Source organism: Gallinula chloropus, assembly GCF_964237585.1.
Source record: "Gallinula chloropus genome assembly, chromosome: 6".
In the NCBI taxonomy this organism is placed as follows: domain Eukaryota; kingdom Metazoa; phylum Chordata; class Aves; order Gruiformes; family Rallidae; genus Gallinula; species Gallinula chloropus.
Genome location: NC_140091.1, coordinates 24373525 through 24394429, shown reverse-complemented (window position 1 = coordinate 24394429; position 20905 = coordinate 24373525).

The window sequence follows — 20905 nt, the reverse complement described above, 5'->3', positions numbered from 1 at the left end:
TCTTTTATTCCAGGAGAAAAACATCTTGCAAGAAACACCCTTGGGCAAACTTTCAGCAAGGGCAGCCTTTCTCCAGTCTGCCTGTTGAAATCTCCCTCAACAGAAAGGAGACAGGGCTCAAGCCAAGGGGCATGGTCAGCCAGCTACAACAGGCAGAGGGAGCACTGGGGAAGGGGCAGTCGCCCCCATGGTTGGAGCAGGGACGGTAGGAAAGGTGAGATGACAGGCCTGGAGCAGAGGGAACAAATGCTCAGGCAGGTGAGGAAGCTAGAGGGTCAGGCGGGTGTCAGCAAAGCGCTGCCTGGGGCAGTGTGGTGGGGAAGGCACTGGGAAGAGCCTTAAGCCAACCAGGTCTCTCACTCCCACTGCCCACAGGCAGAAGAGCAAATATCTGGTGCTAAATCTTGCCTGTACCTTGCTGCTGTGCGCTCTCCCCATACCCCTCCCCTTCTGCACCAATCGCTCATGTCCTGTCTCCCTTAGGAGCTCATCTCAGACTCGCTGCCGCACAGCCAGTCCCCTTGCTACCTTCTGCCCTATGGGTCCTCCGCCTGCTACTGCTCTCCTCTCCACTGTGGACCCTTTGCTGTGCCCTGCTTTCCTCCTGCTTTCCCACGTAGCTCAGGCTTCAGCTTCAGCGCCTCAGACCTTCTTTACTCAGTTCCATGGCACTTGCACAATCTTGCCTCCTGCTGCTTGGCTCAAAGGAGCCCCCCGCCTTTTCCTGCCCAGGCACAGGCACCACCACATTGCGCACGTGTGAGGTGTTTGAGAAGAGGATGCTCCAGGCAAAGCTGGAGGCCCACGAGCCCAGGATCACCCTGCTTGTCCTTTGGAATACCGTACCATTTGGGCAGGTGTCTTCTTCACTGTCTTCCTGCTCTCCATCAGAGAGGCTTTTCCCTTCTTCTTCTTCCTCAATGATTTGTTCATCAATGATGACTTCTTCATCAATGACAACTTCTCTATCGATGACATCTTCCTCAATGATTTCTTTGACAATTTCTTCAACTAAGATTTCTTCCTCCATGATTTCTTCAATAACTTCTTCCTCCTCTTCTTTGACTTTTTTGTCAACAATTTCTTCGATGTCATCGATTACATCCTGGTCTTCTTCATCATAAACTTTGTTGTCTTCTTCATCATTGTGCTCTTCTTCATCGTTGTCATCTTTGTCATCATCATCATCTTCTCCATACTCCTGGCATTTCTCCATTTTTTCCTCAGGAGCTCCTGTGCTCTCTTCACTTCCTTCTGAGTCCACATACCTCTCCTTGTTGTTGTCTGTCCTCTTTGTGGGAGGGGATGGCTTTTTGTCCATACCCCTGGAAAGTATGCACCTATAAAAACCCAAGGCGAACAGGAAAATGTCACATTGGGCTGTCTCTGCACGATGGTAGGGCAGCCAGCACATGGAGCTCTTCAGCTTGTCACCAGCAGTGACGTGATGTACCTGTCTGCCTCGGCACTGCCACTAAGACAACACCGTAACTGAGATGGACTGGCTGGGAGAAGCACCCTAAAATCTGCAAGTGCTCCTCAGACAGTGATGCAGTTCCTCCTTGAAGGAAAGCAACACTCTCTGCACTTCAAGCTGGCAATGCAGCTTCAAGTCAGAATTATCCCAGGTGTCTGCTAATGTCAAACTACACGGAGCTCCTTTTTCCCCCTGTGTGTTATTATAGAAGGCTTGATCGCCCTCATTGTCCCTCATGTTCCGGCTGTTCACAAGTGCTCTGCAATATCCTACAGTCAGTCACTCTAGGAATCCTTCCATTTTGCAGGCAGGGACTGTAGGCAATGTGACCATTTGTGAAGAGAGCCCTGCCTATGAATTATTTGTCCATGCTCTATTTTTCAGGGGCCTTAGAGATACTGAAGCACTTCTACTGTACAGAAAGGCCAGACCTAGGCAAGCAGCAAACTCTCACCTAGGTCAGAATTAGCCACTATTTGGAGACTCTGGAGTTCACCAAACTGACTGCAGGTCTTCCTTGTGGGCAAGAAGCGGGACACTAGGTCCTTGGGAGCAAGCAACGTGCATTTGTCTCTGTACCTGTAGCAAGGAGACGCTCCCTCCACCTTGAGGAACGCAAAGGATCCACTTCTGCCTCCCACCCAGCAGCGCTTCCGATGTTTGTACTCGCAGCACGTGCTCAACTGGTCCACCCGCAGCCCATTGAGGAAGAAAGTGAGGCTGAATGGGAAACCGTGGTGCCTCCAGGAGATGAACTGAAAGCTTTCTGCAATCGCAAAGGAAAGATTTCACAGAAAGAGGTTATGCTTTGCTGTCAGCCTCTTGCCATCATCACATCCCATCCCCACAAAAGCAGCCAGCCCTCCCACGTCAGGTACTTTGGCTCTCGGCTCTATCAATCGGGTGGCAAAAGTCCACCTCCTCCCCACACCACAGCACTGGCACTTTCCAGCCCCATACTACCAAGCTGGGCAGGCCTGTCACATGCAAATCCATCCTCAGCAGGGCCGCTCGCTCTGCAGCGGAACAGAACCCAGAGCCTCACGGCCCAGCAAGGTGCCCTCTGCCACCTGCCCTATGAGAGCGTGTGGTATGTGCAGGAAGGTTGGGACCCCCGGCATGTGCCTGCCTTGATGGGGCCGTGCAGCAGCGAGCCAGAGCTCCCGCAGTGTAATGCAGGCGTTCCTCAGCGGGCGCCTCCTTGCAGAGTGCAGCCAGGCTCCCGATGGGGACAGCGGCCATGCCAAGGGCTCTGGGCCCGCACTAGTACGCTGGTTGCCTGGATCAGCAGGAACTCTCTGTCTCTGGGCCCTTACCTCCTTCCAGCAGGTTGCCTTTGTAAACACAGATGTTTTCTCCTCCACAGTGCTGCTGGTAGACTGCGATTTTGTCTCTGTAATCATCAGCACTGCGAGACAAACGGACACGTTCCCCTAGGAAGACCATGGTAACACGTGCGTTGCTGCGGAGCAGGGCCTGGGGGGATCCTCTGGCATTCTGAGGCAGGAGAGACACAAAAAGCACGTTCATTCACTGTCCAGCTCTGACTGAAGCTGAACACAATAACCAAGCTGCGGTAGATACAGCCATGGGTGGCACTTCTGTGTTTCGGTAGCTACAAGCTGTCTGTCTTTCAGGATTGCGGTACAGGCAGCTTTCAGCATCAGGCAAACACTTACCATACTTAGAGGTGCCTCTGTGTCATTTGGTGTGGCGATGGGACGATATCGTCTCCCTCGGTATATGACACTTCTCGCTGCCTTGGTGGGTTCAGCTCTCTTTTTCAGGGGTGGATGTGGCACTGGTACCATAGGATTTTTTATGGTGGGGATATGACAGGGGGATGTACCAGCCACAGCTCCCACAGAGAACCTACAGTTTAAGCCACGCCATTCCTCCTGCAGAAAGGATTTAACCAGGTCAAACAGGCTCTGCAATAGTAGCTCTGGAGCATAGGAAATGCACCATGGTCTGCCCTGTAACTCGATGCTCTCAGGTTTGGTCACGAGAACAGTCCTGGGCTGTGCCCCTTTCTTTTCCTTTGCCAGGCTACAGGCAGATTGCTTGAAAATGTCTCCCCCAGATACACACGACACTGTGAGCCAGGTAGTTCTCATCCCCATGCATCGTTCTGGTCACTAGCAGACAGAATCCTGATCAGACCCTACAGCCCTGCTCTGCACTCTCAGCTGGCAAGCCAATTAATTCCAGAGCAGCCAGAATTTATCAACAGGAAGATCCCTGGCATCAATCATACAAGATGTGGGTCAGAAGGCTTCTTGCCCAGCTCTAGGCCTCTTTTGGGATGAAATGCCAATGGAGTGACGAGGCCCTGAAAAGCAAGAGATACTAGAGAAGAAATTCTGCAAATGTTGCATGATCTGGATCCAAGCTCAGCATCGTGCCTTTATGCCCTAGGACTGACTGAGCTGTCTTGGCAGTGGTGAGCATGGAAGAGATCACCTTAATAACCACCACTTGACGCAAATTCTTGGAGAAAGACTCATGAGCATCACGACACGGAGCCAACGTGGAGCAGGAGGGAGCTGTTCTTATACTGTCTGCCACTCCTCAGTAGCAGGTCACAGTCCCATTCTAAATCCGATGGTCCCACAGAACTCCTCACACAAAGTCAATCCCGTTCTTTTGTTCTAAACCAGAAGGCAATTCCAAAACTCACCTGAAAGCAACCGTGTGCACATCAAGATCACATCTGGCTACTCCCAAAAAGGGAGTAGAAAAGGATGAGCCCCTAAGCAGGAAGAGTGGTGGCAGGACATGCTCTAGGCTAAGCCCCAAGGGGCCAGAGGTGTTATGTGCACACTTTCCCTGTGTGTGCTTACACACAGCACATGGAGCGCTGGGGTAAACTCACCGGTTGAAAGCGAGCAGCTGGTTCTCCAGCCACGAATGCCGGGAACCCACCCCTTCTGGGACCAGCTGGTGGATGTGGCAAGCGAACAGGTCCAGCACCTTCCACTGCTCTTCTGGATGGTTCCACCTGAGCGAACAGAAATGTAGGTCCTGAGGTACCACATACTCTAGCAGCAATGCCTGAGCTCGCCTTCTGTCCGCCTGTCACTTCCTCCCTGCTCCAAAGAGCTGCCATTCTCTGAACCCGTGAGGGCGACTTAGCAGGAGGAATGGCAAAAAAGAGAAAGGCCCGTTTTGCTGCTATACAGCTGTAGATGAAAACTCGACAGACAGTGTGAACACCTCGACCTGCTTAACTTGGAACGTGTTGTCTAACATGCAGAAGGGCAGAGAAATATCTTGAGTGGAAAAGCCTTTGCAGGAGCCAAAACTGGCTGGAGAAGCAGCGTACCAGGTGACCTTTTCATACACTTGAGGGGTTTCAGACACCCTTCTGAAGTCCTGGCACCAGCTAGGGCCAGAGATGGGGGCAGGCTGACTAAAGTCATAGGAAGGGAGGTTTTAAGCTAGAGTTCCTGTGGTGCCATTGTTCAAGCCTCTTTCCTGCCCCACAAGTGCTGCGGTAGGTACAGCCATGGGTGGCACTTCTATATTTTGGTAGCTACAAGCTGTCTGTGTTTCAGGATTGCGGTACAGGCAGCTTTCAGCATCAGGCAAACACTTACCCTTCTTAGAGGTGCCTCTGTGTCAATTGGTGTGGCGATGGGATGATATCGTCTCCCTCGGTATATGACACTTCTCGCTGCCTTGGTGGGTTCAGCTCCCTTTTCAAGGGGCGGATGTGGCACTGGTACCGTAGGAGTCTCTGTGGTGGGGATGGGAGAGGAGGATGTACCAGCCACAGCTCCCACAGAGATCCTATGGTTTAAGCCACGCCATTCCTCCTGCAGAAAGGATTTAACCAGGTCAAACAGGCTCTGCAAAAATAGCTACTGAGCATAGCAAATGCACCAGGGTGAGCCTGCGCTTTACATTTAGGAACACACATAGCTCTGGAACAGCCCTGTAACTCGATGCTCTCAGGTTTGGTCACGAGAACAGTCCTGGGCTGTGCCCCTTTCTTTTCCTTTGCCAGGCTACAGGCAGATTGCTTGAAAATGTCTCCCCCAGATACACACGACACTGTGAGCCAGGTAGTGCTCATCCCCATGCATCGTTCTGGTCACTAGCAGACAGAATCCTGATCAGCCCCTACAGCCCTGCTCTGCGCTCTCAAATGACAAGCCAATTAATTCCAGAGCAGCCAGAATCTTCCAACAGGAAGATCCCTGGCATCAATCATACAAGATGTGGGTCAGAAGGCTTCTTGCCCATTTCTAGGGAGCTCTAGGCCTCTTTTGGGATGAAATGCAAACGCAGTGACAAGGCCCTGAAAAGCAAGAGATATTAGAGAAGAAATTCTGCAAATGTTGCATGATCTGGATCCAAGCTCAGCATCGTGCCTTTATGCCCTAGGACTGACTGAGCTGTCTTGGCAGTGGTGAGCATGGAAGAGATCACCTTAATAACCACCACTTGATGCAAATTCTTGGAGAAAAACTCATGAGCATCACGACACGGAGCCAACGTGGAGCAGGAGGGAGCTGTTCATATACTGTCTGCCACTCCTCAGTAGCAGGTCACAGTCCCATTCTAAATCCGATGGTCCCACAGAACTCCTCACACAAAGTCAATCCCGTTCTTTTGTTCTAAACCAGAAGGCAATTCCAAAACTCACCTGAAAGCAACCGTGTGCACATCAAGATCACATCTGGCTACTCCCAAAAAGGGAGTAGAAAAGGATGAGCCCCTAAGCAGGAAGAGTGGTGGCAGGACATGCTCTAGGCTAAGCCCCAAGGGGCCAGAGGTGTTATGTGCACACTTTCCCTGTGTGTGCTTACACACAGCACATGGAGTGCTGGGGTAAACTCACCGGTTGAAAGCGAGCAGCTGGTTCTCCAGCCACGAATGCCGGGAACCCACCCCTTCTGGGACCAGCTGGTGGATGTGGCAAGTGAACAGGTCCAGCACCTTCCACTGCTCTTCTGGATGGCTCCACCTGAGCGAAAGGAAATGTCGGTCGCTGAGGTACCACATACTCTAGCAGCAATGCCTGAGCTCGCCTTCTGTCCGCCTGTCACTTCCTCCCTGCTCCAAAGAGCTGCCATTCTCTGAACCCGTGAGGGCGATTTAGCAGGAGGAATGGCAAAAAAGAGAAAGGCCTGTTTTGCTGCTATACATCTGTAGATGAAAACTCGACACACGGTGTGAACACATCCAAAGCTACTGACATCAACGGGGCCCTGGCTCCCTCTCTGTATGATAGAAAATCTGTTCAGAGAGAGAAAATTCGCTTGCAGAGAGATTTTATACTATGGGAGATAAGCCGCCCTAGTTTTCCTCACTGTGATGATGATGATGATGGGCCATTAGACCAGGAAAACAACATCTTAGATACTAAGGGAAGGTTCAAAAGGCGAGTTAAAATAAAAGCTGATGGCCTTTAGGACAGCAAGTTGCCAGCACTATACAGTTCCAGGAGCTAAACTATTTCAGCAGCATTATCCAGCTGTCCCTACAATTCTCTGATTTTCAGAAGGAAACGCGGCCTCACCGCACTGGCAAACTGCTGAACACGGTCACGTACCCAGCACTCTTGGTTAAAGCCTGAACTCTTCGCCGCAGACCCAGCACAGCTGCGAACTGGTGGGAAACGAAGTGGCTGCTGCAGATTTCCTGGAGCTGTATGTGGTCTCCAGGAACTCCAGGAACTCTAGAAAAGGAAAAAAACCAGCTGGAGTCCAGTCACGAATGGTGTGCCCCAGGACTCAGTCCTGGATCCAGTCTTGTTCAACATCTTTATCTATCACCTAGATGAAGGGATTGAATGCTCCCTCAGTAAGTTTGCAGATGACACTAAACTAGGAGGAAGTGTTGATCTGCCTGAGGGTAGGGAGGCTCTTCAGAGGGATCTGAACAGACTGGACCGATGGGCTGTGACCAATGGGATGAAGTTTAACGAGGCCAAGTGTAGAGTTCTGCACGTGGGACACAACAACCCCGAGCAGCGCTACAGGCTTGGGGGATTCTGGCTGGAGAGCTGTCAGGCAGAGATGGACCTGGGGGTGTTGGGTGACTGTCAACTGAACACAAGGCAGCAGTGTGTCCAGGTGGCCATGTAGGGCAATGGCATCCTGGCTTGTATCAGAAACACTGTGGCCAGCAGGTCTAGGGAGGTGACTGTGCCATTGTACTCAGCATTGGTGAGGCTGCACCTTGAGTGCTGTGCCCAGTTGTGGGCTCCTCACCATGAGGAGGACATTGAGGTCCTGCAGCGAGTCCAGAGAAGGGTGACCAGGCTGGGGAAGGGGCTGAGGGCAGATCCTATAAGGAGCGGCTGAGGGAGCTGGGGGTGTTCAGCCTGGAGAAGAGGAGGCTGAGGGGAGACCTTATCACTGCCTACAACTACCTAACAGGAGGTTCCAGAGAGGTGGGCGATGGTCTCTTCAGCCAGGAGACAGGAGATGGGACAAGGGGAAATGGCATGAAGCTGTGCCAGGGCAGGGGCAGACCACATGTTAGGAAAAAAATTTGTACTGAAACAGTTGTCAGGGCCTGGCACAGGCTGCCCAGGGAGAGGACTGAGTCACCTTCCCTGGATGTGTTGAAAAAAAGGGTAGATGAGGTGCTCGGGGATATGGTTTAACACAGGACAGGTACGGTTGGACTGGATGATCTTAAAGGTCTTTTCCAACCTTGTGATTCCGTGAAAAACAGCGGCAAAGTCTCAGTGTACAGTTTCCAGTACAGAACAGCATTGTAAAGAGGAAAAAAATCACCAACCAAACCCCAGAAAAGCAAAATAGCCCTGGTGGAGAGATTTGGGAGGGATGAGTGATTCTCAGGTTCCTTCAGGAAATGACATTTGCTAGTCTGCCTCTGAAAAGCCAGAGCCCTTTAGTCATATCTAGCAGAGCATGCAACACCTGGAGCATCCAAAAGAACCCTTAGCATAAACCCAGGGGTTGCCGCTGTCTCTTGCCAGTGTGGCCCTGAAGCAAACAAGGCACTCGCAGAACCTGGGGCACGATGCTCTTTTGGTGGCTTCAGCACATGGGCAACAAGACCATGTACGACAAAAGCATGACTTCCTGCTCAATGCTCAGCATTTCTCTGGCTTTTTCTATTTCATCTTTTCCTTGCATGCCCTTCGGAATGCTGAGTTAAAACATTAACACCTCCAACCCCCATTTAACTGAGTTAACTTACTTCCTTAGTAAGGACGGGTTCCTTGCATCGGCGCTGGTGAGAAGGATGTCCACCAGCATCACCAACTAGAGGTCCAGGTGCCCGCTGCATAGAGAGAGGAAGGGCATTCAGGACTGGAAGAGCCTCTTCAACCTGCACCATCTATCTTACTCAAAGCGGGTCAAGAATAGGGCACAAAGACGATCAGAGGGCTGGAGCACCTCCCCATCGAGGACAGGCTGAGTGTTGGGGATGTTCAGCCTGGAGAAGAGAAGGCTTTGTGGGGACACACCTTAGAGCAGCCCCCCCATACACAGAGGGGGCTGTAGGAAAGCTGGGGAGGGACTTCTCACAGGGTCGTGTAACAATAGGACAAGAGGCAATGGCTACAAGCTGGAAGAGGGCAGGTTCAGGCTAGACAGAAGGATGACATATTTCACTGTAGGCTGGTGAGCCATTAGCACAGGGTGCCCAGGGAAGTGGTGTCTGCCCCCTCCCTGGCAGGGTTCAAGGCAAAGCTGGATGGGGCTTTAAGCGACCTGGGCTGGTGGGGGGTGTCCCTGCCCATGGCAGGGGGCTTGGCACAAGATGATCTCCAAGGGCCCCTCCAACCCCAACCCCAAGTTCAAGACTACAATAAAATTCCTCCTCTGCCTGTTACACAGAGGAAGAGGCTTCTGAGCCAGATCTCCAAAGCAGGGCTGCTGGAATAAGCTTTAGTTGGACTTGACACCTGCAACTCTGCTTCCTAAAAGTCCTCCCTCGCTCTCAGGACTTTACAGCACGGGGAAACTTGCTGACAGCCACGCTGACAATCCTGAATGTACTGACACAGGCCTAACCTTGGGTGACAAGGCTGACAAAAGGGAAAGATCAGAGCCCACTTCTCACAAAGACGAACTCTTTTATCCCAGGCTCTGACATGCCATGTTGGCATCGTCAGTTTATCCAGATCTCTCTTTAATGACACGATCCCAGAAAAGGGCAGCCAGCCTCAAGGGAGGAAGGATGAGCCCCTAAGCAGGAAGAGTGGTGGCAGGACATGCTCTAGGCTAAGCACCAAGGGGCCAGAGGTGTTATGTGCACACTTTCCCTGTGTGTGCTTACACACAGCACATAGAGCGCTGGGGGAAACTCACCGGTTGAAAGCGAGCAGCTGGTTCTCCAGCCACGAATGCCGGGAACCCACCCCTTCTGGGACCAGCTGGTGGATGTGGCAAGCGAACAGGTCCAGCACCTTCCACTGCTCTTCTGGATGGTTCCACCTGAGTGAACAGAAATGTAGGTCCTGAGGTACCACATACTCTAGCAGCAATGCCTGAGCTCGCCTTCTGGCCGCCCGACAGACAGTGTGAACACCTTGACCTGCTTAACTTGGAACGTGTTGTCTAACATGCAGAAGGGCAGAGAAATATCTTGAGTGGAAAAGCCTTTGCAGGAGCCAAAATTGGCTGGAGAAGCAGCGTACCAGGTGACCTTTTCATACACTTGAGGGGTTTCAGACACCCTTCTGAAGTCCTGGCACCACCTAGGGCCAGAGATGGGGGCAGGCTGACTAAAGTCATAGGAAGGGAGGTTTTAAGCTAGAGTTCCTGTGGTGCCATTGTTCAAGCCTCTTTCCTGCCCCACAAGTGCTGCGGTAGGTACAGCCATGGGTGGCACTTCTATATTTTGGTAGCTACAAGCTGTCTGTCTTTCAGGATTGTGGTACAGGCAGCTTTCAGCATCAGGCAAACACTTACCCTTCTTAGAGGTGCCTCTGTGTCAATTGGTGTGGCGATGGGACGATATCGTCTCCCTCGGTATATGACACTTCTCGCTGCCTTGGTGGGTTCAGCTCCCTTTTCAAGGGGCGGAGGTGGCACTGGTACCGTAGGAGTCTCTATGGTGGGGATGGGACAGGGGGATGTACCAGCCACAGCTCCCACAGAGAACCTACGGTTTAAGCCATTCCATTCCTCCTGCAGAAAGGATTTAACCAGGTCAAACAGGCTCTGCAAAAATAGCTACTGAGCATAGCAAATGCACCAGGGTCAGCCTGCGCTTTACATTTAGGAACACACATAGCTCTGGAACAGCCCTGTAACTCTGTGCTCTCAGGTTTGGTCATGAAAACAGTCCTGGGCTGTGCCCCTTTCCTTTCCTTTGCCAGGTTTGGCACATTTGGCTACTCCCAAAAAGGGAGTAGATAAGGATGAGCCCCTATGCAGGAAGAGTGGTGGCAGGAGATGCTCTAGGCTAAGCACCAAGGGGCCAGAGGTGTTATGTGCACACTTTCCCTGTGTGTGCTTACACACAGCACATGGAGCGCTGGGGGAAACTCACCGGTTGAAAGCGAGCAGCTGGTTCTCCAGCCACGAATGCTGGGAACCCACCCCTTCTGGGACCAGCTGGTGGATGTGGCAAGCGAACAGGTCCAGCACCTTCCACTGCTCTTCTGGATGGTTCCACCTGAGCGAAAGGAAATGTCGGTTGCTGAGGTACCACATACTCTAACGGGAATACCTGAGCTCCCGTCATCGGATGGCTGTGACCACTGGCGTGCCTAGACCCAGTGGAACATTGAAAAGACATGCAAAACCAGGAATCCTTTTTTCTTTTGTATTCAGAGAAAAGAAACTTTTCAATCTCACCAGTCCTGATCTCTGAAGATGTCTTCTTAAGCTAGGATCGCTTAAATATCCCGACAAGTCTTTGTCCATAATGATGTTCCTCGTCGCAAGAAATCTGAAATGAAATCAACACACACACATATAATCCCCTTGAGAGCCAATTTCATCCAGCTTAATTTACAAAGACCTTGCCTGGGCTGCTCAGCCTTTCAGCTTCAGACAGGCAGCAGCCCCAGTCTTTACCACACCACTCACTCTCCAGTATCATTTACTCTGCCAGGGCCACACCTTAGCTGCCCGTTCAAAGAATCACATCTCTCTCACTGGAGCCAAGTCGTCTTTTGTCCCACCTGTCTGGAGCACTAGGTACTACTTCTCAAGAGAGACCTTCCCGCACCACCCTTTTCCAAAGGCTCTAGAAGAATCCAGGCATGCTGCAGGGAGGTTCCAATCTGGAACACAACTTTGAGGTGGGTTGTACGGCCACGGTTAAGTTCTGACACTAGTTCCTTCTTTGACGCATTTCCCACAAAAACAGGACGTGCCGTGTTTTGTCAGGGAGAGCCGCAGAGGTCTGCGGTTCCTTGGTATCACTAACACCCATCCCTTCAGGGATGCCCAGGTGCTCAGAAACTCACAACCTGGGCACCTGCAGCCAGGTACTGCCACAAGGCAACGCCTGGCATCAGTGGTTCCCTTCCCTGCCACTCCACCTGCCCGCTCCCAGAACAAAGGACCCACCTCAGCGCAGGGCTCTGCGGCGCAGAGAGCTCCTGGGTCAGGAGGCATTTGTCCCTGCCCAGCCTGACCCGCAAACCCCCGGTCCCCACGTTTCCCAGGCAGGGCAGCCTGACTCCAGACAGAGCCCCCACCCCCTGCCCCACTCACCTCAGCGCTGGGCCACTAATGGTGGTTGTGACCCAGGTGCAGCTGCCAGCTCTCCAAGAAGCTGATCTGCAGCTGCTGAAGTAGCTGAGATGACTCTCCTCGATTGGACGCTAGCGTCCCTCGAACCAACGGCACAGCCTGCGACACCCAGGAGCAACTCCACTGGTGTCCCTCACAGACTGCAGCAAATCTTGGTTTGCGCTGCTCCCCAAAGCTCGGGCTGCTCTCCCCAAGTGACGGACCAATCAGTGCCCCTCACCTTCTGTGAGCCAGGCACTGCCCCAGCCAATAGGAATGACCGTCGCCCTTTACCTAACAACCACCGGTGACGTCACGCGTCACTTACACTAGGCCAAGCGTTCCTGAGCCTCCAAGGAGCAGCACAGCTCCCTACTCCTGTGCCAAGGGCAGCCCACGAGGAAACCAGCTTCTGGGCCTATGCACCACCTCGAGCGAGGAAGGGCCCTGGGGAAGCCGCAGGCCACCAGGAGCCACAGTGCTGAGTTACTGCAAAATACAAACACTGACTTAAATCCCACTGAGCTAATTCATGGTGTTGGGATGAGTGTGTGCATCTCTGTAGAAATGGGGACAGCCAAAAATTCATTTTTTTCTCCTCTCTGTGATTCCCAGAGGCGCTGTGACCGTCAGCGACTGGCTTGGCCCTGGTCAGCAGCAACTCTGGCCTTGAATCAGCTGATGTACGTCTAGGGAGGAAGATGGCATGAGGGTTCCTGGCTATATCCCCTCCCAAAAAGCAGGGTTTCCTCTATAGACACCACAGAGTTCTGGGTCTGATGGCTTGGCTCCCAAGGGCCTGATGGATTCCTAACAGCCTGGGCTGTTAATAGATCTAGACCTCACATATTCTGGGGCCCTACTGCCACTGTGGGTCACAGTGCTCTTTTCCTTTGGCCGGGTCAGTTTGATCCTGGCTACTGTGAGCTGGTCTTTCCCAGTGATGCCAGTGATGGCCAACCTCACGCCTACAGCTCCCACTGTGCCCCGGGGTGCTCCTTACTGCACGGACACTGTCCCTCAGCCCAGCCTGGCTCTCACAGGCACACATGGCTGCCTCCCTGGGGCTGCCCCAGCCCAGACCGACTAACAGCAGATGGACAAAGGAGTGGTGGGTGCTGCGATGGAGAGATGGGACACAACCTGATGCAAGCAAAAGTCCATTTATTGTACACAATTATTCCTTGAAATATGCTCAGAAGATGGTGTGCTTTAAACAGATTGGTCCTTTTGTACATACACTGCTCGTGGGGCTGCATCTGATTGGTCAGTGGTATACTGTCCCGCTAGCAACCCTATGTTATCTTGAGAACACAACTTCTAAGATCTCCCCAGACAACGGGCATAGCTTATCTTTGAGGACAGGATACTTAAGGCCCCTTCTGGCGCCTGTCTTGGCGGGGGGGCCTGGAACTTTGCTTGTCCCAATCTTGCCACATCCCATGGTTTATGGCCTAAAGGTCCCATCACATCCTCATCTATTAACCTAGCAATGCTTGAGGCTTTGTCTTTCAAGCCCCATGCCACAGGTGAGAACAGGGGCCAGTGAGCAGAGGGAATAGACATGCAGAAGCAGAGAGCAGGAAGGAGACGGAGAGGGGGGGGTGCAGGAGGAAACTTGTGCTAAGCAGCAGCCCAGAGCTACAGAGAGAGGAGCAGAAGGGTGGGAAGGAGGATAAAAGGAGGGAGTAACACAGGCTGGGCGAGGGGGCACAGAAAGAGGGTGAAGATGGACAGAAAACAGCGAAGGGCAGGGAGCTGTAGAGACGTATGGGAAAAAGACAAATGGAACAACAGGCTACAGGACAGATGGGGAGGGATTAGAAGGGACAGACAGGCAGTCAGGGAAAGACAACATTAGCAAGGGTCCCTGTTCCCGTAGCGGCTTACATCGCTTTTAGGTTCTACCTTCCAAAGTCATAAACATCCAGCAATAGCTTGCAAACAAAAGGTGCCAGGGCTGAAAGATATTTCTGGCCTGAAACCACCCCAGGTAGCCCGTGAGCAGCCTCAGGAACACTGGGGCTCAGGGCTTTCCTAGCCATGGGAACGGAGTGGTCCTAACAGTGCCTTACATCCCTTTTTTGTCACGAGAGACTAACAGAGGAGCAGGAAGGAGGGACAGTGAGAGACAGAATGAAAGAGACACAGTGAGAAAGACAAAAAGAGCAGTAAGGAGGGAGAGAGATAAATGGCAGGACATGGAGCGACATGTACAGGCAGAGAGAGGAAAAGAATGCCTTGGAACAGGCATGAGATGTTCTGGGGGAGAAGGAAAGAAAAAGGGACTTGGGGGAGCTGCTGGAGGGGAGGGGACTGGCTCACAGCAGAAGGGGAGGAGGCCCAGAATCCGTGTGTCTAATAGACAGTTTTACTTGGAGGTCCACCACAGGGGCGGAACAGTTTCCCCGAGTGTATACAAAGCCCAATATCAGTGTCTGGCAGCCATCCTGCTGAAGTACCTGGGAAGTGTCATAAGTTTGGCTTCTCAGGCTGAAGTTCTTTCAGTCTCTTGCTTTGTCTGTATGAGGGATCATACAGCACATGTAGACAGGCATTTTTTGTGTGCATGCCATATACCTGCAGAAATCATTCTTTATGGTAGTGCTTCTGCGCTTTCTTTGATCTAAAGTGATCCTACGGACGACAGAAAAGCTAAAGAAAACAAAAACCCCAAAGCTACGAGTCATGTCACTTTCTTGAAGAAAAATCCTTAAGTCCCAGTTGCTATCTAATCACAAAGGCTTTTTCTTGCTAATCACAGAACCACAGAACATTAGGAGTTGGAAGGGACCTCGAAAGGTCATCTAGTCCAACCCCCTGCCAGAGCAGGATCAGGCAGACTAAATCACACAGGAACACAGCCAGGCAGGGTTTGCATGTCTCCAGAGAAGCAGACTCCACACCCTCTCTGGGCAGCCTGTCCCTTACAGTGAAAAAGTTCCTCCTCATATTCCCATGGAACTTCCTCTGCTCCAGCTTGCACTCGCTGCCCCTTGTCCTGTCTCTGGCCATCACTGAGAAGAGCCTGGCTCTGGCTGTTCTTCTCTATTTATAAACATTGATGAGGTCACCCCTCGGTCACCTCCAGGCTAAAGAGGCCTTTCCTCATAAGGAAGGTGTTCCACTCCCTCCATCACCTTGGTGGCCCTGTGCTGGACTCCTTCAAGGAGTTCAGTATCCCTCTTGAACTCAGGGTCTCAGAACTGGACAAAATATTCCAGGTGCAGCCTCACCAAGGCAGAGTAGAGTGGGAGGAAGAATGTCTCTTGACCTACTAACCACACCCCTTCTAATACACCCCAGGATACCATTGGCCTTCTTGGCCACGAGGGCACAGTGCTGGCTCATGGCCATCCTGCTGTCCACCAGCACCTCCAGGTCCCTCTCCCCTACGCTGCTCTCCAACAGGCCAGTCCCCAACCTATACTGCTACCTGGGGCTGTTCTCTAGATGCAAGACCCTACACTTGCCCTTGTTAAATCTCATTAAACTTCTCCCTGCCCAACTCTCCAGCCTGTCTAAGTCTTGTTGGATGGCAGCACAGCCCCTGGGGTGTCAGCCACCCCTCCTAGGGTTGTGTCATCAGCAGACTTGCTGACCGCACACTCTATTCCCTCGTCCAGGTCACCAATAAACATACTGAATAGTACAGGTCCCAGTACCGAGCCCTGAGGGACTCCACTAGGTACAGGCCTCCAGACAGACTCTGGAGACCAGACTCCATTCCTCAAAACTCACTGGCTTCTTCCCTTCAAGCAGCTCTCAGTCCACCTCACTACTTGGCCTCTCAGACCACACTTCCTCAGTCTGGCCACGAGGATGCTGTGGGAGACGGTGCCAGATGCTTTACTGAGCTCAAGGTAGAACACATCTACGGCCCTACTAACACCTATCCACTCAGTTATATCCTCATAAAAGGTGATTAGATGAGGCAAGCAGGACTGCCTCTTGGTAAAGCCATGTTGGGTGCTCCTAACAACCCTCTTACCCTTGATATGCCTGGAGACAGCACCAAGGATACGTCCTGCCATCGCCTTCCCAGGGATGGAAGTGAGGCGGACCGGTTTGGCTCCCTCCCATCTCAGCATGGTTATGAATGAGTGTGTTGCAGGGAAAGTGTTTTTCACCACAACTGTGTGGGACCGGCCTTCAACCAGTTTTTAACCCAGCACAGAGTATACCCATCTAATCCACAAGTGGCTAGTTTCTCCAGGAGGATGTCCTCCAAGAAGACGACAGCTGCGCCCCAGAGCCCACTGGGGTCCCAGGCAGCCCTGGCCATGTGGGGCAGGGGGAGGAGCCCTGGGGGCCTGGCCCAGCCTGCCCCACCACTTTGCATAGGGGAGCAGGGGAGCACACCCCTGGTATTTGCATAGGGGCGGGGACACGGCTGCATTTGGCATGGGACAGGCTGCCCCACCGCCCAGGGAAGCCAGTTACCTCCCTCCCTTTGTGCCCTAACCCACCCATGGCTGCCCCAGCACCCCTCCCTAACCCTGAACAACCCCTGCATGCCCCAAGAAAGGTGGACTTCAGCAGGGATTCTTGTAAAAAAACCTCTATCCAACCCATTTTCATATAAAACGCCAGGGAGCAGACGACCCCCTTGCTTAAACCAAGATACCACTTTTTCTCTCCTCCCCCAAACTCAAGCCCAAACCCAGGTTTCCTCCTCCGACAGACAATGGTCTCTGATCTCCCTTTTATTTATTACAACAATAAAAACAACAACAAAAACAACAGCAACAACAACAACAACAACGAATTCCCAATGTTTCTTCTGTCCCAGGGATGGTAAAAGAGGAGGGAGTGGGCTGCTTCTCAATTCTTCCCTCTGCGCCGTCTTCTGCTGCCCTGCTTTCCAGTCAGGCACTTGTGGATGTGAGGGACGGCACCTGCACATACAAGAGGAGGATTCCCATCAGACTTCCTAAAAGCCTCTTAGAGACACCCTCAATTCCCAGCCGAATTTGGTGACGTGTCTCCTCCTGCCGTGGCTCCGGTATTTCCCGTCGTTGCCAAATTCCCGTGGTCCCACAGTTCTCCCCTCTAAAATTCCCCGCGGGAAGGAGGGAAAGGGAGCAGCAAGGGCGATCCCCACCTCCTCCAGCAATGGTGACTTTGACTAGGGAATCCAGCTCCTGGTCTCCACGAATAGCCAGCTGCAAATGGCGAGGGGTGATGCGCTTGGCTTTCAAGTCCTTCGAGACTTTCCCTGCCAACTGTAACACCTGCAAAGACACTGGGGATGATGCTGAGGGAAAGGACGGGTCTCCCACCTTTGTGCCCCCAACACAAATACAAGAGCGGGCGGCGCGGGGGCGGCAGCGACGGGGCGGCGAGGAAGCGGCGCGCCCCCTCCCGCCTCCCTCGCCGCCCGCCCCCCCCTCCGCCGCTGCCTCGGACTGGCCTCCCGCCCGCCCCCCCCCCGCCTCCCTCGCCGCCCGCCCCCCTCCTCCGCCGCGGACTCACCGGCCGCCTTCCCGCAGCCCCGTCTCTGCCGCTGCCGCCTCGCCAGCCCCGCGGCGGGGAGAGGGGAGAGGGCAGAGGCGCGTGTGGGGCCGGCCCCGCGCAGCCCCACAGGAAGCCGCCGGTGCCGCCCAGGGGCCGAGGGCTCGGCAAGGAGCGCGCTGGCCGATGTTTAGTCTTCGGAGCCTGCAGAGCGCTCTAACTGCTCCTTACAGCGGTCATTCTCTGCAGTGCTTGGTCTGTCCCAACACCCATGACCACATTTCTCCTAGTAACCTTTCTCCCAAGACATTGGCCAACACGGCCCTATAGGACTGAGCTTTTTCACTACAAGCTCTCTGGTTTCCACCCTAATTTCTCCAGAGACGTGCAAGTCCCTCCTGCTTGCATGCTTCCGTGCACCTCAGTGGTGATGCTCCAGGTCTTGTACCCAGAGTAGAGTGCAGACACAGGTCCTGTTGCACCAAGGGCGCCTTTCCAGAGCAGAGCTCTGCACTCTCAGTGTGGGCTTTCAAACCTTCTCCACCGCAGAAAACATTCCCACTGCAGAAAGCGCTGTGCAGGCAGCGCTCAGGCTGAGGACTTCAACAGGATGGAAAGGATTTTCTTAGCAAGAGTTTAACTCCACAGAAGTCCCATCCTCGGAGTCACTGACAGGATCTCCAGTGCTGATGTCTTCATCGCTGTCACTGGCCACAGAAGGCAGTCCTGATGAGCTGTGGCATTCAGATGGAGACTGTGACCTAGGGTGAAAGAGTTCCACCTCTCCACCCTCTTCGTACAGCTCAACATCGTCCGGCTCATCATCGTCCGGCTCAAAATCGTCCAACTCAAAATCGTCCAACTCAAAATCGTCCTCGTACTCTGAAATAAAAGACCCAGACTGTGAGACAGGAAACGGAATTCACAGCTCAAACATCTGGTCTGTTTAGGCAGATTGACTTAAGTCATCTCTTGTCGCCTTTGCCAAGCAGATGCACCAGTGTTAACAACAAAGCCATTTAACGCACTGTGCTGTGGGGACTCTGATTAAGACCTGGGCAGGCTCAGAAACAAAATGCAAGACAGTCTTTTCTTTTATTCCAGGAGAAAAACGTCTTGCAAGAAACACCCTTGGGCAAACTTTCAGCAGGGGCAGCCTTTCTCCAGTCTGCCTGTTGAAATCTCCCTCAACAGAAAGGAGACGGGGCTCAAGCCAAGGGGCATTGTCAGCCAGCTACAACAGGCAGAGGGAGCGCTGGGGAAGGGGCAGTCGCCCCCATGGTTGGAGCAGGGACGGTAGGAAAGGCGAGATGACAGGCCTGGAGCAGAGGGAACAAATGCTCAGGCAGGCGAGAAGAGGATTCTCCAGGCAAAGCTGGAGGCCCACGAGCCCATACCTGCCCCAGGATCACCCTGCATGTCTTTTGGAACACCGTACCATTTGGGCAGGTGTCTTCCTCACTGTCTTCCTGCTCTCCATCAGAGAGGCTTTTCCCTTCTTCTTCTTCTTCCTGAATGATTTGTTCATCAGTGATGACTTCTTCATCAATGACAACTTCTCAATCGATGACAACTTCCTCAATGATTTCTTTGACGATTTCTTCAACTAACATTTCTTCCAGAATGATTTCTTCAATAACTTGTTCCTCTTCTTCTTTGACTTTTTTGCCAACAATTTCTTCGATGTCATCGATTTCATCCTGGTCTTCTCCGTCATAAACTTTGTTGTCTTCTTCATCATTGTACTCTTCTTCATCGTTGTCATCTTTGTCATCATCATCATCTTCTCCGTACTCCTGGCATCTCTCCATTTTTTCCTCAGGAGCTCCTGTGCTCTCTTCACTTCCTTCTGAGTCCACATACCTCTCCTTGTTGTCTGTCCTCTTTGTGGGAGGGGATGGCTTTTTGTCCATACCCCTGGAAAGTATGCACCTACAAAAACCCAAGGCGAACAGGAAAACGTCACATTGGGCTGTCTCTGCACGATGGTAGGGCGGCCATCACACTGAGCTCTTCAGCTTGTCACCAGCAGTGACATGATGTACCTGTCTGCCTCGGCACTGCCACTCAGACAACACCGTAACTGAGACGGACTGGGTGGGAGAAGCACCCTAAAATCTGCAAGTGCTCCTCAGACAGTGATGCAGTTCCTCCTTGAAGGAGAGCAACACTCTCTGCATGTCAAGCTGGCAATGCAGCTTCAAGTCAGAATTATCCCAGGTGTTTGCTAATGTCAAACTGCACTGAGCTCCTTTTTCCCCCTGTGTGTTATAGAAGGCTTGATCGCCCTAAATGTCAGACTCACTGTCTTCCTGCTCTGCATCAGAGAGGCTTTTCCCTTCTTCTTCCTCAATGATGTGTTCACTCTTTAATCCTTATACAGAGCACCAGAAAGCAACTGGTTCAAAACTCATTTCACTTACACAAACAGTTTAAATCTGCCATTCACTTTGTCTGTCTCCAGCTGCTCTCCCTGTGGAGACACAGCACTCGTCCCGCAGTCAGACTGCGTCTTGTTCACCGAAAAACTCTCACACAAACCTCTCCTACAATACACGGTACCGGGCACAAAAACGTATTGCATGCACCAAGCCTAACAATGGTTATGAAAATCCGAATTCTAACCACAACGATGTAAATTTCAATTCCCATGGGCTGCAGAATGTTATAAATGATAGCTATGCCACATTGCTTCTGCTAGCCCAAATAGCAAGAAGCCCAGACCACCAAAGGGTCTCACATAAGCGCGCAAACCTCCTTTACCAGATTCGAATCCACCCGTGGGGCGAGCACCAAAGCTCTTTACCTCGCGTAGGACGTCTCCTCACGACTTACAGGTATCCCCAAGAAGACATGTCTTTCCATCCTCCCTAAGGGACTGTATGGAGGAAGGTTTCCATCGGTTCTCTCCCCAACCCCTATTTTCTTTGAAAGCCGGCTATCCTTATTTCCCATTCGGTCCCTTGGAGACTTTAACAACAAATCCACCTTTTGCTTTGCGGAAATACTGGGCTCACTGGATTCACGCATGCGTGAGCTTCCTTTTCTAGTACTTTCTGTGGGGAGGTGGTGAGGGTAAACTGCGCATGTGCATTTCCAAAAGCACACAGTTACGTGAATAAGCACTGGAGCAGCAGAAAATGGCTGGCATTGGTGAGGAGGAGACCCCAAATCCCTCCCCCGAACCTCATGCTTCAACTCCAGGAGTGGTAAGGTTTCCTTTCTACAGCACTATAGCCAGGCAGTAGGGACAATGTCCTTGCTATGGCTATAGTGGTGTATTGTTCCCCTTCCA